This window comes from Macaca mulatta, chromosome 16 (genome assembly GCF_049350105.2).
Source record: "Macaca mulatta isolate MMU2019108-1 chromosome 16, T2T-MMU8v2.0, whole genome shotgun sequence".
Classification (NCBI taxonomy): domain Eukaryota; kingdom Metazoa; phylum Chordata; class Mammalia; order Primates; family Cercopithecidae; genus Macaca; species Macaca mulatta.
In genome coordinates this window covers 84,843,528-84,861,217 of record NC_133421.1, presented here as the reverse complement: position 1 = coordinate 84,861,217, position 17,690 = coordinate 84,843,528, and the positions used below count along the sequence as shown (strand labels likewise).

General features: G+C 48.6%; 2 long non-coding RNA genes across 2 annotated transcripts in view; one reads left to right on the top strand and one right to left on the bottom strand.

Moving 5' to 3' along the window:
- The first annotated feature begins 559 nt into the window (after positions 1-559).
- Positions 560-6,174, top strand: LOC144335951 (uncharacterized). The gene is made up of 2 exons (XR_013407270.1): positions 560-830; positions 5,620-6,174. It is a non-coding gene; the product is annotated as an uncharacterized LOC144335951 (long non-coding RNA).
- A 250-nt stretch (positions 6,175-6,424) lies between these two features.
- The window catches only part of LOC144335947 (uncharacterized), a 13,640-nt gene continuing 2,374 nt past the window's right edge, over positions 6,425-17,690 (bottom strand). The window contains exons 2-4 of the long non-coding RNA XR_013407266.1: positions 9,242-9,579; positions 7,657-7,861; positions 6,425-6,510 (exon numbers count right to left, since the gene is read on the bottom strand). This is a non-coding gene — a long non-coding RNA (uncharacterized LOC144335947). The remainder of the gene's footprint in view (positions 6,511-7,656; positions 7,862-9,241; positions 9,580-17,690) is intronic.

Below are 17,690 nucleotides of genomic sequence, written 5' to 3'. Positions count from 1 at the left end.
TAAGTAAATACTCCCTAACCTAAAATAAAACTTTTCTTTTTTTTTTTTTTTTTTTTTTTTTTTGAGACGGAGTCTCGCTCTGCCGCCCAGGCTGGAGTGCAGTGGCCGAATCTCAGCTCACTGCAAGCTCCGCCTCCCGGGTTCACGCCATTCTCCTGCCTCAGCCTCCCGAGTAGCTGGGACTACAGGCGCCCGCCACCTCGCCCGGCTAGTTTTTTGTATTTTTTAGTAGAGACGGGGTTTCACCGTGTTAGCCAGGATGGTCTCGATCTCCTGACCTCGTGATCCACCCGTCTCGGCCTCCCAAAGTGCTGGGATTTACAGGCTTGAGCCACCGCGCCCGGCAAAATAAAAGTTTTCGTTCCTTATCCAAGGATTCTTTTTTGAGACGGAGTTTTCCTCTTGTTGCCCAGGCTGCAGTGTAGTGGCATGATTTCGGCTCACTGCAACCTCCGCCTCCCAGGTTCAGGCGATTCTCCTGCCTCAGCCTTCTGAGTAGCTGGGATTATAGGTGCAAGTCACCACGCCCAGCTAATTTTTTTTTCTATTTTTAGTAGAGATGGGATTTTATCATGTAGTCCAGGCTGGGAGTCTTGAACTCCTGACCTCAGGTGATCCACCCGCCTCAGCCTCCCAAAGTACAGGGATTATAGGCGTGAGCCACCGCGCCTGGCTTATTCAAGAATATTGAGGGACAAAATATCTATATCCATCTTCAGAACCTTAAATATACCGGTCACTGCAGTCTTTATTATTTTAATTTTTGTTTCTTAGGTTTTTTTTCTTGGTGGTGGTGGTGATTCGAGACAGAGCATCACTCCGTCGCCCAGGCTGGAGTGCGGTGGCGCAATCTTGGCTCACTGCAAGCTCCGCCTCCCAGGTTCACGCCATTCTCCTGCCTCAGCCTCCCATCTTAGGTCTTTTTGAAAGAGGTTATGCCTCTGTTGCCTAGTCTGGAGTGGTGCAGTGGTGTGATCTCGGCTCACTACACCCTCCACCTCCAGGTCTTAAGAGATCTCCCTGCTCAGCCTCATGAGTAGCTACAACCACAGGTGCATGCCACCACAGCCCACTAATTTTTGTATTTTTTATAGAGATAGAGTTTTGCCATATTGTCCAGGCTGGGCTCAAACCCCTGATCTTAAGTGATCTACCTGCCTTAGCCTCCCAATGTGCTGGGTTTACTGGCATGAGCCACTACGCCCAGCCCCTTTAAAATTTTTTTAAAATGTTTATTTATTTTTGAGACGGAGTTTCGCTCTTGTTGCCCTGGCTGGAGTCCAGTGGCATGATCTCAGCTCACTGCAACTTCCGCCTCCCAGGTTCAACTGATCCTCCTGCCTCAGCCTCCGGAATAGCTGGGATTACAGGCATGTACCACCATGCCTGGCTAATTCTGTATTTTTAGTAGAGAAGGGGTTTCTCAATGTTGGTCAGGCTGGTCTCGACCTGACCTCAGGTGATTCGCCTGCCTTGGCCTTCCAAACTGCTGGGATTACAGGCTTGAGCCACTGTGCCCAGCCAAATTTTTTATTATTTTTAAATTAGAGGTGTAGGCCGGGCGCGGTGGCTCAAGCCTGTAATCCCAGCACTTTGGGAGGCCGAGGCGGGCGGATCACGAGGTCAGGAGATCGAGACCATCCTGGCTAACACGGTGAAACCCCGTCTCTACTAAAAAAATACAAAAACCTAGCTGGGCGAGGTGGCGGGCGCCTGTAGTCCCAGCTACTGGGGAGGCTGAGGCAGGAGAATGGCGTAAACCCAGGAGGCGGAGCTTGCAGTGAGCTGAGATCCGGCCACTGCACTCCAGCCCGGGTGACAGAGCCAGACTCCGTCTCAAAAAAAAAAAAAAAAAAAAAAAATTAGAGGTGTGGTCTCACCATGTTGACCAGTTTGGTCTCAAACTTCTGGCCTCAATCCCTTGTCTTGGCCTCCCAAAGTGTTGGGGTTTAGACACCATGCCCAACCACTACAGTCTTTTTGTTGTTGTTGTTTTGAGACGGAGTCTCGCTCTGTCACCCAGGCTGGAGTGCAGTGACGCAATCTTGGCTCATAGCAAGCTCCACCTCCCGGGTTCATGCCATTCTCCTGCCTCAGCCTCCCGAGTAGCTGGGACTACAGGCGCCCGCCGCCTCACCCGGCTAGCTTTTTGTATTTTTTAGTAGAGACGGGGTTTCACCGTTTTAGCCAGGATGGTCTCGATCTCCTGACCTCGTGATCCGCCCGTCTCGGCCTCCCAAAGTGCTAGGATTACAGGCTTGAGCCACCACGCCCGGCCAAGTTGTTTCTTGTTTTTGTCTTTTTTTTTTTTTTTCTTTTTCTGAGACAGAGTCTCACTGTCTCTTTGATACCCTAAGAAGCAAAGCATCCATCCATAGGATGAGTTAGAGTTCTGATTATCTACATTGTGACTTGAAAGTTACTGCTGGTTGTGGTAGGAAATAGAGGCATACCTCACAGGGACTACGGGCTTGGTCCCAGACTGCAGCACTACAATAAAGAAGATAATCTCAATAAAACGAGTCCCACAAATTGTTTCGTTTTTCAGTGCATATAAAAGTTATGTTCAGCCCTGGAAATATAGTCAGACCCTATCTCTACAAAAAATAAAAGCCAGGTGCAGTTGTGCATGCCTGTAGTTCCAGCTACTCTGAAGACTGAGGTGAGAAAATTGCCTGAGCCCGGGGGGAGGCCGAGGCTGCAATGAGCTGTGATCGTGCCACAGCAGTCTAGCTAGGTTGATAGGGTAAGACCCTGTCTTAGAAAAAAAAAAAAGTTTATACTGTAGTAAGGTATTCAGTAGCATTATGTCTTAAAAAAAAATACATACTTTAATTTTTATTTTTTGGGAGGGGGTGACAGGATTTTATTTTCTGTGTTGCCCAGGCTAGAGGGCAGTGGTGCAGTTATAGCTTACTGCAGCCTCGAACTCCTGGACTCAAGCAATCCTCCCACCTCAGCCTCCCAAGGTGTTAGGAATAATGAGCCACTGTGCCTGGCCCATACCTTGAAGTACTTTGTTTTGTAGACAGGGTCTTGCTTGGTCCACCCAGCCTGGAGTGCAGGGATGTAATCACAGTTCAGTGCAGCCTGGATATCCCAGACACCTGTATCCCTGGCAGAGAATTGCTTGAACTCAGGAAGCGGAGGTTGCAGCGAATAGAGATTGCGCTACTGCACTCCAGCCTGGGCAACAGAGCAAGACTGCATCTCAAAAAAAAAACCAAAAAACATAGTATCTGCAAAGTGCAATAAAATGAGGCATGCCTGTAAGCATGTTTTATAATGAGACTTTGGTTTTTATAGTGGTTAGCTAATTTAAAAAGTTCCTCGAGGGCCGGGCGCGGTGGCTCACGCCTGTAATCCCAGCACTTTGGGAGGCCGAGGCGGGCGGATCACAAAGTCAGGAGATCGAGACCACGGTGAAACCCCGTCTCTACTAAAAATACAAAAAATTAGCCGGGCGCGGTTGTGGGCGCCTGTAGTCCCAGCTACTCGGGAGGCTGAGGCAGGAGAATGGCATGAACCCGGGAGGCGGAGCTTGCAGTGAGCCGAGATCGCGCCACTGCACTCCAGCCTGGGCGACAGAGCGAGACTCCGTCTCAAAAAAAAAAAAAAGTTCCTCGAGGTAAAACATAATTAGAACAGAGTATATAAACTAGTTTGGAATTAATCTGTTATTTGAATTGTAGATTGTTATTTCCCTGTAAGCAGTGGTGTATGAGGCACTTTTAGGATTTCTTATACCCCGAGGGCTTTGTGAAACACTTTAAAGTCCAAAATTATCACCTAATATTTGTTTTCTTGGCCGGGTGCGGTGGCTCATGCCTGTAATCCCAGCACTTTGGGAGGCTGAGGCGGGTGAATCACGAGGTCAGGAGATCGAGACCATCCTGGCTAACACAGTGAAACCCCATCTCTACTAAATATAAAAAAAAATTATCTGGGCATGGTGGTGGGCACCTGTAGTCCCAGCTACTCAGGAGGCTGAAGCAGGAGAATGGTGTGAACCAGGGAGGCGGAGCTTGCAGTGAGCCAAGATTCCGCCACTGCACTCCAGCCTGGGTGACAGAGCGAGACTCCGTCTCAAAAAATATATAAATTATATATATATATATTTTACTGTTTATATTTTAAAGGTATCTTATGTGGCTAAATTTGCCACAAGTTACAGAATTTAGAATGTTAAGGGAAGAATTTTTCCACATTTTTTTCTGGGGATACCCTTTGAAGTTATGTATTTGTAATTTTAACAAATATATTTGCAAAGGAGGCTAAATTCTTCTCTAGGAGAACAGGACAGATGGGTAATGGGGTTTTCTTGTTTTTTTTTTTATTTTTTTGAAACAGGGTCTTCTTGCTCTATCACCCAGGCTGGAGTGCAGTGGTGTGATCGTGGCTCACTGCAGCCTAAACCTTTGGGCTCAAGCAGGCCTCCTGCCTCAGCCTCTTGAGTAGTTTGGACCACAGGCACACACCACCATACATACAAAAATACAAAAAATTGTAGGCCGGGCAGAGTGGCTCATGCCTGTAATCCCAGCACTTTGGGAGGCTAAGGCAGGTGGATCACTTGAGGTCAGGAGTTCAAGACCAGCCTGGCCAACATGGCGAACCCCATCTCTACTAAAAATACAAAAATTATCCGAGCGTGTTAGCGGGCGCCTGTAATCCCAGCTACTTGGGAAGTTGAGGTAAGAGAATTGCTTGAACCTGGGAGGTGTTGCAGTGAACCGAGATCACACCACTGCACTCCAGCCTAGGCAACTGAGCGAGACTGTGTCTCAAAAAAAAAACAAAAAAAAAAGTTGTCTAGGTGCAGTAGCTCACGCCTGTAACCCCAGCACTTTGGGAGGCTGAGGCAGGCAGATCACCTGAAGTCAGAAGTTTGAGACCAGCCTGGCCAACATGGCAAAACCCCGTCTCTACTAAAACTACAAAAATTAGCCAGGTATTGGTGGTGGGTGCATGTAATCCCAGCTACTTGAGAGGCTGAGGCCAGAGAATCGCATGAACCCGGGAGGCAGAGGCTGCAGTGAGCCAAGATTCGGCCATTGAACTCCAGCCCGGACAACAGAGGGAGATTCCATCTCAAAAAAAAAGGAAAGTTTGTCTGGGGACAGTGGCTCACGCCAGTAATCCCAGTACTTTGGGAGGCTAAGGCGCGTGGATCACAAGGTCAGGAGTTTAAGACCAGCCTGGCCAATATGGTGAAACCCCGTCTCTACTAAAAATACAAAAATTAGCCAGGCGTGGTGGTACGCGCCTGTAGTCCCAGCAACTCGGGAGGCTGAGACAGAAGAATCGCTTGAACCTAGGAGGCAGAGGTTGCAGTGAGCTGAGATCACGCCACTGCACTCCAGCCTGGGAGACAAAGCGAGACTCTTTCTAAAATAAAAAAAAGTTGGCCAGGCGCGGTGGCTCAAGCCTGTAATCCCAGCACTTTGGGAGGCCGAGACGGGAGGATCACGAGGTCAGGAGATCGAGACCATCCTGGCGAACACGGTGAAACCCCATCTCTACTAAAAAAATACAAAAAACTAGCCAGGCGAGGTGGCGGGCGCCTGTAGTCCCAGCTACACAGGAGGCTGAGGCAGGAGAATGGCGTAAACCCGGGAGGCGGAGCTTGCAGTGAGCTGAGATCCGGCCACTGCGCTCCAGCCCCGGCGACAGAGCGAGACTCCTTCTCAAAAAAAAAAAAAAAAAAAAAAGTTTTTGTATTTTTTTTAGAGATGGGATCTTGCCACGTTGCCCAGACTGATCTTGAACTCCTGGGCTCAAGCAGTTCTTTTGCTTCTGCCTCCCAAAGTGCTGGGATTCTGCTTGTTTTTAAATAGAGAAGTCGCAGTATAGTATTGGGGTAAACAGGAGAAACTTAAACCACATAATTGTATTCAGTCCTTACTCTGAGGAGGAGGAAATATGAATTTCCTCTTGAGGAGGACAATTTAGGAATAATGCTCTCCATCTCTACACTTTAGAGCAGTTAAAAAGGACCCAAGAGGGTCATGTCAGACCTTAGTAGAGTGTGTGTGCTATTCTGTTAACTTTAACTTGAAATAGAGGGAAGACATAAACTTGACAAAGCCATTTTCCACATTTGAGAACTCTCAGTTTATTTGTTTAATGGCAAATGAGTTTTAAAAGGAAATAAACTCCTTGAGCTGTCTCTTCCAGTACATTGATCTGTCTTTTTTTTGTGAGGATACAGCTAAGAAAAGAATGGACAGATGCATACTAAATTTGGCCTTCGAAGTAATGGATGCAGAATGTGTCTATGAAGATGTGGTTAAGTCACAAGTGATACACTTAAGGGACACCCTGAGATGTTGGGATTGAGAAGTAAAGTTTGGGGGAAATACTTGTCCCTGCATGATTTTGTTAGTTCAATAACTTAACCAAGTTCAAAAGCACATGACTAGCATTTTTGTTTCTTTCTTTTTTTTTTTTTTCAGAAGAGTTTTTGCTCTTGTTTTCCAGGCTAGAGTGCAATGGCACCATCTTGGCTCACTGCAACCTCCACCTCCTGGGTTCAAGCAATTCTCCTCTCAGCCTCCCAAGTAGCTGAGATTACAGGCATGTGCAACCATGCACAGGTAATTTTGTATTTTTAGTAGAAACAGTGTTTCTCCATGTTGGCCAGGCTGGTCTCAAACTCCTTACCTCAGGTGATCCATCTGCCTCAGCCTTCCAAAGTGCTGGGATTACAGGCGTGAGCCACCATGCCCGGCGACTAGCATTTTCTTCTAATAATGAAATAAAGTAGAATAGAAAATACATAAGACAGGCCAGGCGTGGTGGCTCAAGCCTGTAATCGCAGCACTTTGGGAGGCCGACACAGGTGGATCACAAGGTCAGGAGATCGAGACCATCCTGGCTAACATGGTGAAACCCAGTCTGTACTAAAAAAATACAAAAAACTAGCCGGGCGTGGTGGCGGGTGCCTGTAGTCCCAGCTACTCGGGAGGCTGAGGCAGGAGAATGGCGTAAACCCGGGAGACGGAGCTTGCAGTGAGCTGAGATCCGGCCACTGCACTCCAGCCTGGGCGACAGAGCGAGACTCCCTCTCAAAAAAAAAAAAAAAGAAAATACTTAAGACAGGCCGGTCGCGGTGACTCATGCCTGTAATCCCAGCACTTTGGGAGGCCAAGGCGGGTGGATCATGAGGTCAGGAGTTTGAGATCAGCCTGACCAACATGGTGAAACACCATCTCTACTAAAAATACAAAAATTAGCCGGGCATGGTGGCGGGTGCCTGTAATTCCAGCTATTCGGGAGGCTAAGACAGAGAATTGCTTAAACTCTGGAAGCGGAGGTTGCAGTTAGCCAAGATCGCGCCATTGCCCTCCAGCCTAGGTGACAGATCGAGACTCTGTCTCAAAAAAAAAAAAAAGAGAAAATATGTAAGAGTGGGCTTGGCGTGGTGGCTCTCACCTGTAATATGAGCACTATGGGAGGCTGAGACGCACCGATCGCTTTGAACTTAGGAGTTCGAGGCCAGCCTGGCTAACATGGCGAAACTCCATGTCTACTAAAAATACAAAAATAAGCTGGGCATGATGGCGTGTGCCTGTAGTCCCTGCTCCTTGGGAGGCTCAGACAGGAAAATTGCTTGAACCCAGAAGGTGAGGTTGCAGTGAGCCGAGATTGCACCACTGCACTCTAGCCCGGGTGACAGGTAAGTGAGACTCCGTCTCAAAAGCAAAACAAAACAAAAACAAACCCATGAAGGAAATACTAAGAATGTATATTAAACTATTGTGAATCTAGGCAGTTACTATTGTAGGTCAAAACCAGTCAAATATCTGCTTTTTCATGGAGTTCAAAATAATATATGTCGGCTGGGCACGGTGGCTCTTGCCTGTAATCCCAGCACTTTGGGAGGCTGAGGCGGGCGGATCACGAAGTCAGGAGATCAAGACCATCCTGGCTAATACATGAAACCCTGTCTCTACTAAAAATACAAAAAATTAGCCGGGCGCGGTGGCGGGCGCCTGTAGTCCCAGCTACTCAGGAGGCTGAGGCAGGAGAATGGCAGGAACCCGGGAGGCAGAGCTTGCAGTGAGCCGAGATCGCGCCACTGCACTCCAGCCTGGGCAACAGCGTGAGACTCCGTCTCAAAAAAAAAAAAAAAAAAAAAAAAAATACAAAAAAAAAAAAAAAAATTAGGCGTGGTGGTGGTGGGCACCTGTAGTCCCAGCTACTCGGGAAGCTGAGGCAGGAGAATGACGTGAACCCAGGAGGTGGAGTTTGCAGTGAGCTGAGATCATGCCACTGCACTCCAGCCTGGGTGACAGAGCGAGACTCTGTCTCAAAAAAAAAAAAACAAAAAACAAAATAATATATGTCTACTGGATCATACTGAAAGACACCATCTGAGATTGGTTCAGTCTAGATCGCAGAATCTAGGGAGAGTAAATTGCAAGAAGAAGGGCAGTGTAGATTGCCATTTCCTTTGGCATTCTGGGATAAGTTGAGGCTGGTTAAAATTACAGAGAGGCCAGACATGGAGGCTCATGCCTGTAATCCTAGCACTTTGGGATGCTGAAGTGGATGGATCATGAGGTCAGGAGTTTGAGGTCAGGAGATCTTGGCTCACTGCAAACTGTGCCACCTGGGTTCAAGTGATTCTTCCTGCCTCAGCCTGCTAAGTAGCTGGGATTACAGGTGTGTGCCATCACGTGTGGCTAATTTTGTATTTTTAGTAAACATGGGTTTTCACCTTGTTGGCCAGGCTGGTCTCGAACTTCTGACTTCAGGTGATCCACCCTCCTCGGCCTCCCAAAGTGCTGGGATTACAGGGTGAGCCACTAGGCCAGATTGATCCTCCCACCTCTTAGTCTCTGGAGTAGCTGGGACTAAAGGCAGGCACCTCCACTCCTGGCTAACTTTTCTGTTTTTTGTAGAGATGGAGTATTGCCATGTTATCCAGGCTTCTTATATTTTTTTTATATTCTTTTTTTTTTTTTTTTCTTTTTTTTTGAGATGGAGTCTCGCTCTGTTGCCCAGGCTGGAGTGCAGTGGTGCAATCTCTGCTCACTGCACGCTCCACCTCCCGGGTTCACGCCATTCTGCTGCCTCAGCCTCCCGAGTAGCTGGGACTACAGGCACCCGCCACTGCGCCCAGCTAATTTTTTTGTATTTTTACTAGAGATGGGGTTTCACCGTGGTCTCAATCTCCTGACCTTGTGATCCGCCCACCTCAGCCTCCCAAAGTGCTGGGATTACAGGCATGAGCCACTGCACCCGGCTTTTTGTTTTGTTTTGTTTTGAGATGGAGTTTTGCTCTGTTGCCCAGGCTGGAGTGCAGTGGGCGACATTGGCTCCCTGCAACCTCTGCCTCCCAAGTTCAAGTGATTCTCCTCAGCTACCACACCCGGCTAATTTTTGTATTTTTAGTAGAGACAGGGTTTCACCATGTTGGCCAGGATGGTCTCAAATGTTAATCTCAGGTGATCTGCCCACCTTGGCCTCCCAAAGTGTCTGAATTTCAGGCCTGAGCCACCATGCCCGGCCTACACCCGGCTAATTTTTGTGTTTTGTTTTTAGTAGAGATGGGGTTTCACCATGTTGGCCAGGCTGGTCTCAATGCCTGACCTCAGGTGATCCACCCGCCTTGGCCTCCCAAAGTGCTGGGATTACAGGTGTGAGCCACTGGGCCCGGCCTTTTTTTTTTTTTTTTTTTTTTTTTTTGAGACACAGTCTTGCTCTTTTGCCTAGGCTAGAGTGCAATGGCATGAACGCCGTCTCCCAGGGTTCAAGTGATTCTCCTGCCTCAGCTTCCCAAGTAGCTGGGAGCACAGGCACCCACTACCACGCCCAGCTAATGTTTGTATTTTTAGTAGAGATGAGGATTTACCATGTTGGCCAGGCTGGTCTGGAACTCCTGACCTCTTGATCCACCCACCTCAGCCTCCCAAAGTGCTGGGATTACAGGCGTGAGCCACCGTGCCTGGCCTTCTATTCTTGAGTAAAACTTTTCACTTACCCAGCAACAAATTTCAAATCTAATAGGATTCCTGTCCATATTAAAGGAAAATTATTGGCTGGGCGCGGTGGCTCAAGCCTGTAATCCCAGCACTTTGGGAGGCCGAGACGGGCGGATCATGAGGTCAGGAGATCGAGACCATCCTGGCTAACACGGTGAAACCCCGTCTCTACTAAAAATACAAAAAACTAGCCGGGCGAGGTGGCGGGCGCCTGTAGTCCCAGCTACTCAGGAGGCTGAGGCAGGAGAATGGCGTAAACCTGGGAGGTGGAGCTTGCAGTGAGCTGAGATCCGGCCACTGCACTCTAACCTGGGCGACAGAGCGAGACTCCGTCTCTTTTTTTTTTTTTTTTTTTTTTTTTTTTTTGGAAACGGAGTCTTGCTCTGTCGCCCAGGCTGGAGTGCAGTGGCGCGATCTCGGCTCACTGCAAGCTCTGCCTCCCGGGTTCACGCCATTCTCCTGCCTCAGCCTCCCGAGTAGCTGGGACTACAGGCGCCCACAACCGCGCCCGGCTAATTTTTTGTATTTTTAGTAGAGACGGGGTTTCACTGTGGTCTCGATCTCCTGACCTTGTGATCCGCCCGCCTCGGCCTCCCAAAGTGCTGGGATTACAGGCGTGAGCCACCGCGCCCGGCCAGAGACTCCGTCTCAAAAAAAAAAAAAAATAAAATAAAATAAAGGAAAATTATTAGGGTTTTAAATATTTAAACATTTTCTGATACCTTTTTTTTTTTTTTTTTTTTTTTGAGACGGAGTCTCGCTCTGTCGCCCAGGCTGGAGTGCAGTGGCGCGATCTCGGCTCACTGCAAGCTCCGCCTCCCGGGTTCACGCCATTCTCCTGCCTCAGCCTCCCGAGTAGCTGGGACTACAGGCGCCCACAACCGCGCCTGGCTAATTTTTTGTATTTTTAGTAGAGACGGGGTTTCACCGTGGTCTCGATCTCCTGACCTTGTGATCCGCCCGCCTCGGCCTCCCAAAGTGCTGGGATTACAGGCGTGAGCCACCGCGCCCGGCGATACCTTTTAAATAGTAAGGATTTATTGCCACTTGCTTCAAAACAGTATCTTGTGTTCTGAGAATATACTGAGAATACTGGGTTTGCAAAAGCCTACTGTGAAAACTGATTACTAAGCTTTCTGAATTACAAATGGAAGACTAGGGCTTTGAATATGGTAGGAAAATAGCAGCAGGGGTCTAAAGGAAATTGAAGAGCACTTAAAAGCATGAAAAGTTACCAAGAGTATGGGCAACTGCTCATTCTGCTCTTTTAAAAAAATTATTATTTTTTGAGATGGAGTCTCGCTCTGTCACCAGGCTGGAGTGCAGTGGCACGATCTTGGCTCACTGCAACCTCCACCTCCTGGGTTTAAGCGATTCTCCTGTCTCAGCCTCCTGAGTAGCGGGGATTACAGGCACACGCCACCATGCCCAGCTAACTTTTGTGTTTTTAGTAGAGGCAGCATTTCACCATGTTGGCCAGGATGGTCTCAATCTCTTTTTTTTTTTTTTTTTTTTTTTGAGACGGAGTCTCGCTCTGTCGCCCAGGCTGGAGTGCAGTGGCCGGATCTCAGCTCACTGCAAGCTCCGCCTCCCGGGTTCACGCCATTCTCCTGCCTCAGCCTCCCGAGTAGTTGGGACTACAGGCGCCCACCACCTCGCCCGGCTAGTTTTTTGTATTTTTTTTTTAGTAGAGACGGGGTTTCACCGTGGTCTCGATCTCCTGACCTTGTGATCCGCCCGTCTCGGCCTCCCAAAGTGCTGGGATTACAGGCTTGAGCCACCGCGCCCGGCCTAATTTTTTTGTAACTTTAGTAGAGACGCGGTTTTACCATGTTGGCCAGGCTGGTCTCGAACTCCTGACCTTGTGATCTGCCCGCCTCGGCCTCCCAAAGTTTTGGGATTACAGGCATGAGCCACCGTGCCCGGCTTTTTTTTTTTTTTTTTTTTTTTTTTTTTTGAGACGGAGTCTCGCTCTGTCGCCCAGGCTGGAGTGCAGTGGCCGGATCTCAGCTCACTGCAAGCTCCGCCTCCCGGGTTCACGCCATTCTCCGGCCTCAGCCTCCCGAGTAGCTGGGACTACAGGCGCCCGCCACCTCGCCCGGCTAGTTTTTTGTATTTCTTAATAGAGACGGGGTTTCACCGTGTTAGCCGGGATGGTTTCGATCTCCTGACCTCGTGATCCGCCCGTCTCGGCCTCCCAAAGTGCTGGGATTACAGGCTTGAGCCACCGCAGCCGGCCGAGATGGAGTCTCTCTCTGTTGCTCAGGCTAGAGTGCAGTGGCACAATCTCGGCTCACTACAAGCTCCGCCTTCAGGGTTCACGCCATTCCCCTGCCTCAGCCCCCCGAGTAGCTGGGACTACAGGCGCCCGCCACTGTGCCCAGCTAATTTTTTGTATTTTTAGTAGAGATAGGGTTTCACCGTGTTAGCCAGGATGGTCTCGATCTCCTGACCTTGTGATCCACTCGTGTCGGCCTCCCAAAGTGTTGGGATTACAGGCCTGAGCCACCACCCCCCTGCTTTTTTTTTTCTTTCTTTTTTTTTTTTTTTTTTTTTTTTTGAGACGGAGTCTAGCTCTGTTGCCAGGCTGGAATGCAGTAGTGGGATCTCGGCTCACTGCAACCTCGGCCTCTCAGGTTCAAGCGATTCTTCTGCCTCAGCCTCCTGAGTAGCTGGGACTACAGGCACGTGCTGCCATGCCTGGCTAATTTTTGTATTTTTAGTAGAGATGGTGTTTCACTGAGTTAGCCAAAATGGCCTTGATCTGTTGACCTTGTGATCTGCCCGCCTCAGCTTCCCAAAGTGTTGAGATTATAGGCGTGAGCCAACACGCACCTGGCCAGCGGTGGTTTTATTTTATTTTATTTTATTTTATTTATTTTTTTTTTTTGAGACGGAGTCTTGCTCTGTCGCCCAGGCTGGAGTGCAGTGGCCGGATCTCAGCTCACTGCAAGCTCCGCCTCCCGGGTTCGGGCCATTCTCCTGTCTCAGCCTCCTGAGTAGCTGGGACTACAGGCGCCCGCCACCTCGCCCGGCTAGTTTTTTGTATTTTTTAGTAGAGACGGGGTTTCACCGTGTTAGCCAGGATGGTCTCGATCTCCTGACCTAGTGATCCGCCCGCCTCGGCCTCCCAAAGTGCTGGGATTACAGGCTTGAGCCACCGTGCCCGGCCGCCAGCGGTGGTTTTAAAATGGAATCTTAATGGAAACCTGGTATTGTTTTATGAGGACAGTCAAGAAAAAGGTGACAAAGGACAGAGGGAGAGAGGGCCAGGATCTGGGACCCTCTGCCCAGTTTTAATCACAGCTGCTTTGCTGTTAATTCTATTTTATATATATGAGTTTTGCTTTCAGAGAAGTTCAAGAGGCTGGGCACAGTTAACTCAAGCCTGTAATCTCAGCACATTGGGAGGCAGAGGTGGGAGGATCCTTTGGAGCCAGGAGTTCGAGAGCAGCCTGAGTGACATAGCAAGACTCTGTCTCAACAACAACCAAAGCCAGGTGTGGTGGCATGTGCCTGTAGTCCCAGCTACTCAGGAGGCTGATGTGGGAGGATTCCTTGAGTCCAGGAAGTGGAGGCTGCAGAGAGCTGAGATTGTGCCACTGCACTCTAGCCTGGGTTATTTAGAGCAAGACTCTGTCTCAAAAAAAAAAATAAGTTTAAGAAACACTGCTATAGGTCATGAAGAAGCTGTTAGACCATTCCTTGTCATCAGAATTAATCTTTCTTCTGTTTCCTTTGATTTTTTGGTTAACTTGAGAACTTAAACAAATATGCCAAATAGGCCAACAGCCTTACTCACTTGTTTGTTTTACATACATTTGCTGTGATTCATAAATCAGATTAGATTAAAAGGGTTCTCCTGGGACTGATTCCTTACCTTTGTAGCAAAGGTTCTCAGCCTAAGCTGTAAATGAGAATTACCTGTTTAACATTTTAAAGATATCCATGACTAAACCCTCACCCCAGAAATTGCAATTTAGTAGATTTTGGGTGGAGACCTGGCATTCATTTGTATTCTTCAAAAATTTCATAGGTGATTCTGATGTGCAGCCAGGATGGGGCACTTCTAATAGAAAGTTTTCTGGTTTTTTTGAGATGGAGTCTTGCCCTGTCAACCAGGCTAGAGTGCAGTGGTATGATCTGGGCTCAGTGCAACCTCCGCCTCCCAGGTTCAAGCGATTCTCCTGCCTCAGCCTCCTGACCAGCTGGGACTACAGGGGTGTGCCACCACACCCAGCTAATTTTTGTATTTTTAGTAGAGATGGGGTTTCACCATATTGGCCAGGCTGGACTTGAACTCCTGACCTCGTGATCCACCCACCTTGGCCTCCGAAAGTGCTGGGATTACAGATGTGAGCCACCTTGCCTGTCCAGCATGTACATTCTTATATTTATCTCATTCCAGCCCTCATAATTCAGAACAGGTGTCAGAGGCGTTTGAACCAGAGCAACTCCATCTTGAATAAGTTCTGGATAAAATAAGGCTGAGACTTAATGGGCTGCATTCCCAGACAATTAGGCGTTCTAAGTCACAGGATGAGATAGGAAGTCAGCACAAGATACAGGTCATAAAGATCTTGCTGATAAAAGAGTTTTCAGTTAAGAAGTCAGTCAAAACTCACCAAAACCAAGATGGCAATGAGAGTCATCCTAAAAATTAGCAGGGCGTGGTGGCGGGCGCCTGTAGTCCCAGCTACTCGGGAAGTTGAGGCAGAAGAATGGTGTGAACCCGGGAGGCAGAGCTTGCAGTGAGCCATGATTGCGCCACTGCACTCTAGCCTGAGTGACAAAGCAAGACTCCATCTCAAAAAAAAAAAGAGAGTCATCCTTACTGCTACAGCCTCTCCAGCACCATGACAGTTTACAAATGCCATGGCAACATCAGGAAGTTACCCTATGTGGTCTAAAAAGGGGAGAAACCCTCAGTTCTGGGTATTGTCCAGCCCTTGTTTAGCATATAATCAAGAAATAACTGGCTGGCGCGGTGCCTAATGCCTGCAATCCCAGCACTTTGGGAGGCCGAGGCGGGCGGATCACAAGGTCAGGAGATCAAGACCATCCTGTCTAACACGGTAAAACCCCGTCTCTACTAAAAATATAAAAAATTATCCGGGCGTGGTGGCGGGCACCTGTAGTCTCCACTGCCTTGGGAGGCTGAGGCAGGAGAATGGCGTGAACCTGGGAGGCAGAGGTTTCAGTGAGCCGAGATCACGCCACTGCACTCTAGCCTGGGCGATAGAACCAGACTCTGTCTCAAAAAAAAAAAGAAAACTATAAAAATGGGTAACCAGCAGCCTTCCTGGCTGCTCTACCTGTGGAGTAACCATTCTTTTGTTTCTTTACTTTTTTTTTTTTTTTTTTGAAACGGAGTCTCGCTCTGTCGCCCAGGCTACAGTGCAGTGGCATGATCTCAGCTCACTGCCACCTCTGCCTCCCGGGGTCATGCCATTCTCCTGCCTCAGCCTCCTGTGTAGCTGGGACTACAGGCGCCCGCCACCATACCCGACGAATTTCTTGTATTTTTAGTATAGATGGGGTTTCACCGTGTTATCCAGGATGGTCTCGATCTCCTGACCTCGTGATCAGCCCGCCTCGGCCTCCCAAAGTGCTGGGATTACAGGCATGAGCCACCGCGCCCGGTGTGTTTCTTTACTTTCTTAATAAACTTGCTTTCACTTTATAGACACTTGCTCTGAACTCTTCTTCGTGATATCCAAGAAACCTCTCTTGGGGTCTGGATTGGGACACCTTTCCAGTAACACAAGTGCTGTTAATCCCTTTTTTTTTTTTGAGAAGGAGTTTCACTCATTTTGCCTAGGCTGGAGTGCAATGGCACGATCTCGGCTTACTGCAACCTCCGCCTTCCGAGTTCAAGCGATTCTCCTGCCTCAACCTTGTGAGTAGCTGGGATTACAGGTGCATCACCACGCCCAGCTAATTTTTTAATATTTTTAGTAGAGATGGGGTTTCCCCATGTTAGTGAGGCTGGTCTCGAACTCCTGACCTTCTGATCCGCCCACCTCTGTGTCCCAAAGTGTTGGGATTACAGGCGTGAGCCACCGTGGCCGGCCTGCAATCCCATTTTTTTTTTTTTTTTTTTTTTTTGAGACGGAGTCTGGCTCTGTCACCCAGGCTGGAGTGCAGTGGCGCGATCTCGGCTCACTGCAAGCTCCGCCTCCCGGGTTTACGCCATTCTCCTGCCTCAGCCTCCCGAGTAGCTGGGACTACAGGCGCCCGCCACCTCGCCCGGCTAGTTTTTTGTATTTTTTAGTAGAGACGGGGTTTCACCGTGTTAGCCAGGATGGTCTCGATCTCCTGACCTCGTGATCCGCCCGTCTCGGCCTCCCAACGTGCTGGGATTACAGGCTTGAGCCACCGCGCCCGGCCAATCCCATTTTATAGAAAAGAAAAATGAGGCTTGACGGCATGAATGATGTACCAGTGTCTTATATTGGGAAAAGGCAAAACCATAACTTCGGTCTTTTGATTTCTAGTCTATTGTAGCATTGCCTCACCAAGCTATCTTCTACTAGACTGCAAGGAAATAAGTACAACCTGAAAATGTAAGCCAAAGGACCCTGTGAGTCAAGTCCAAACCCCTCATTTAACATACGAGTATGTGATTGCTTTCTAAATAAGTGTGATAATAAAATGGACTATCACTTTGATGACTTGTATACTGAGCCAAGCAGTTTACATCCATGAGGTCATTTAGTCCTCAAAACTCCATGGACCCCAGGTACTATTGTGTGTTTATTTCAGAAAGGTGAAAACTAGTGCTCAGAAAAGGTAAGGGTTGTGATTCCAATCCCAATTTCTCCCATGAGAGTCTGAGCCAGCAACCACTATACTCCACTACCTCCTAGTTGGTAATTATATGATTTCTGAGGAAGGCATGCTCACTGACTAGATTGGTCTGATTTTTTGTTTTCTTTTAAGGTTTTGGAAATGTAGGCTCAGCCATTTAAGAATGGGAAGATTGGACAGGCGCAGTGGCTCACGCCTGTAATCCCAGCACTTTGGGAGGCTTAGGCAGGCAGATCATGAGGTCAGGAGATCGAGACCATCCTGGCTAACACAGTGAAACCCCATCTCTACTAAAAATACAAAAAATTAGCCGGGTGTGGTGGTGGGTGCCTGTAGTCCCAGCTACTCGGGGAGCTGAGGCAGGAGAATGGCGTGAACCCGGGAGGCGGAGCTTGCAGTGAGCTGAGATTGCGCCACTGCACTCCAGCCTGGGCGACACAGCAAGACTCCATCTCAAAAAAAAAGATTGGGAAGATGGGCCCGGCATGTGGTGGTTCATGCCTGTAATCCCAGCACTTTGGGAGGCCAAGGTGGGTGGATCACGAGGTCAGGAGAGTGAGACTATGCTTGCTAACATGGTGAAACCCTGTCTCTACTAATAAACTACAAAAAATTAGCCAGGCATAATGGCATGCACCTGTAGTCCCAGCTACTTGGGAGGCTGAGGCAGGAGAATCGCTTGAACCTGGGAGGTGGAGGTTGCAGTGAGCAGAGATCACGCCACTGTACTCCAGCCTGAGTGACAGAGCAAGACTCTGTCTCAAAAAAAAAAAAAAAAAAAAAAAAAAAAAAAAGGAATGGTAAGATTTTGGCCAGGTGTGGTGGCTTACGCCTGTAATCCCCACACTTTGGGAGGCCAAGGAGGGTGGATCACCTGAGGTCAGGAGTTTG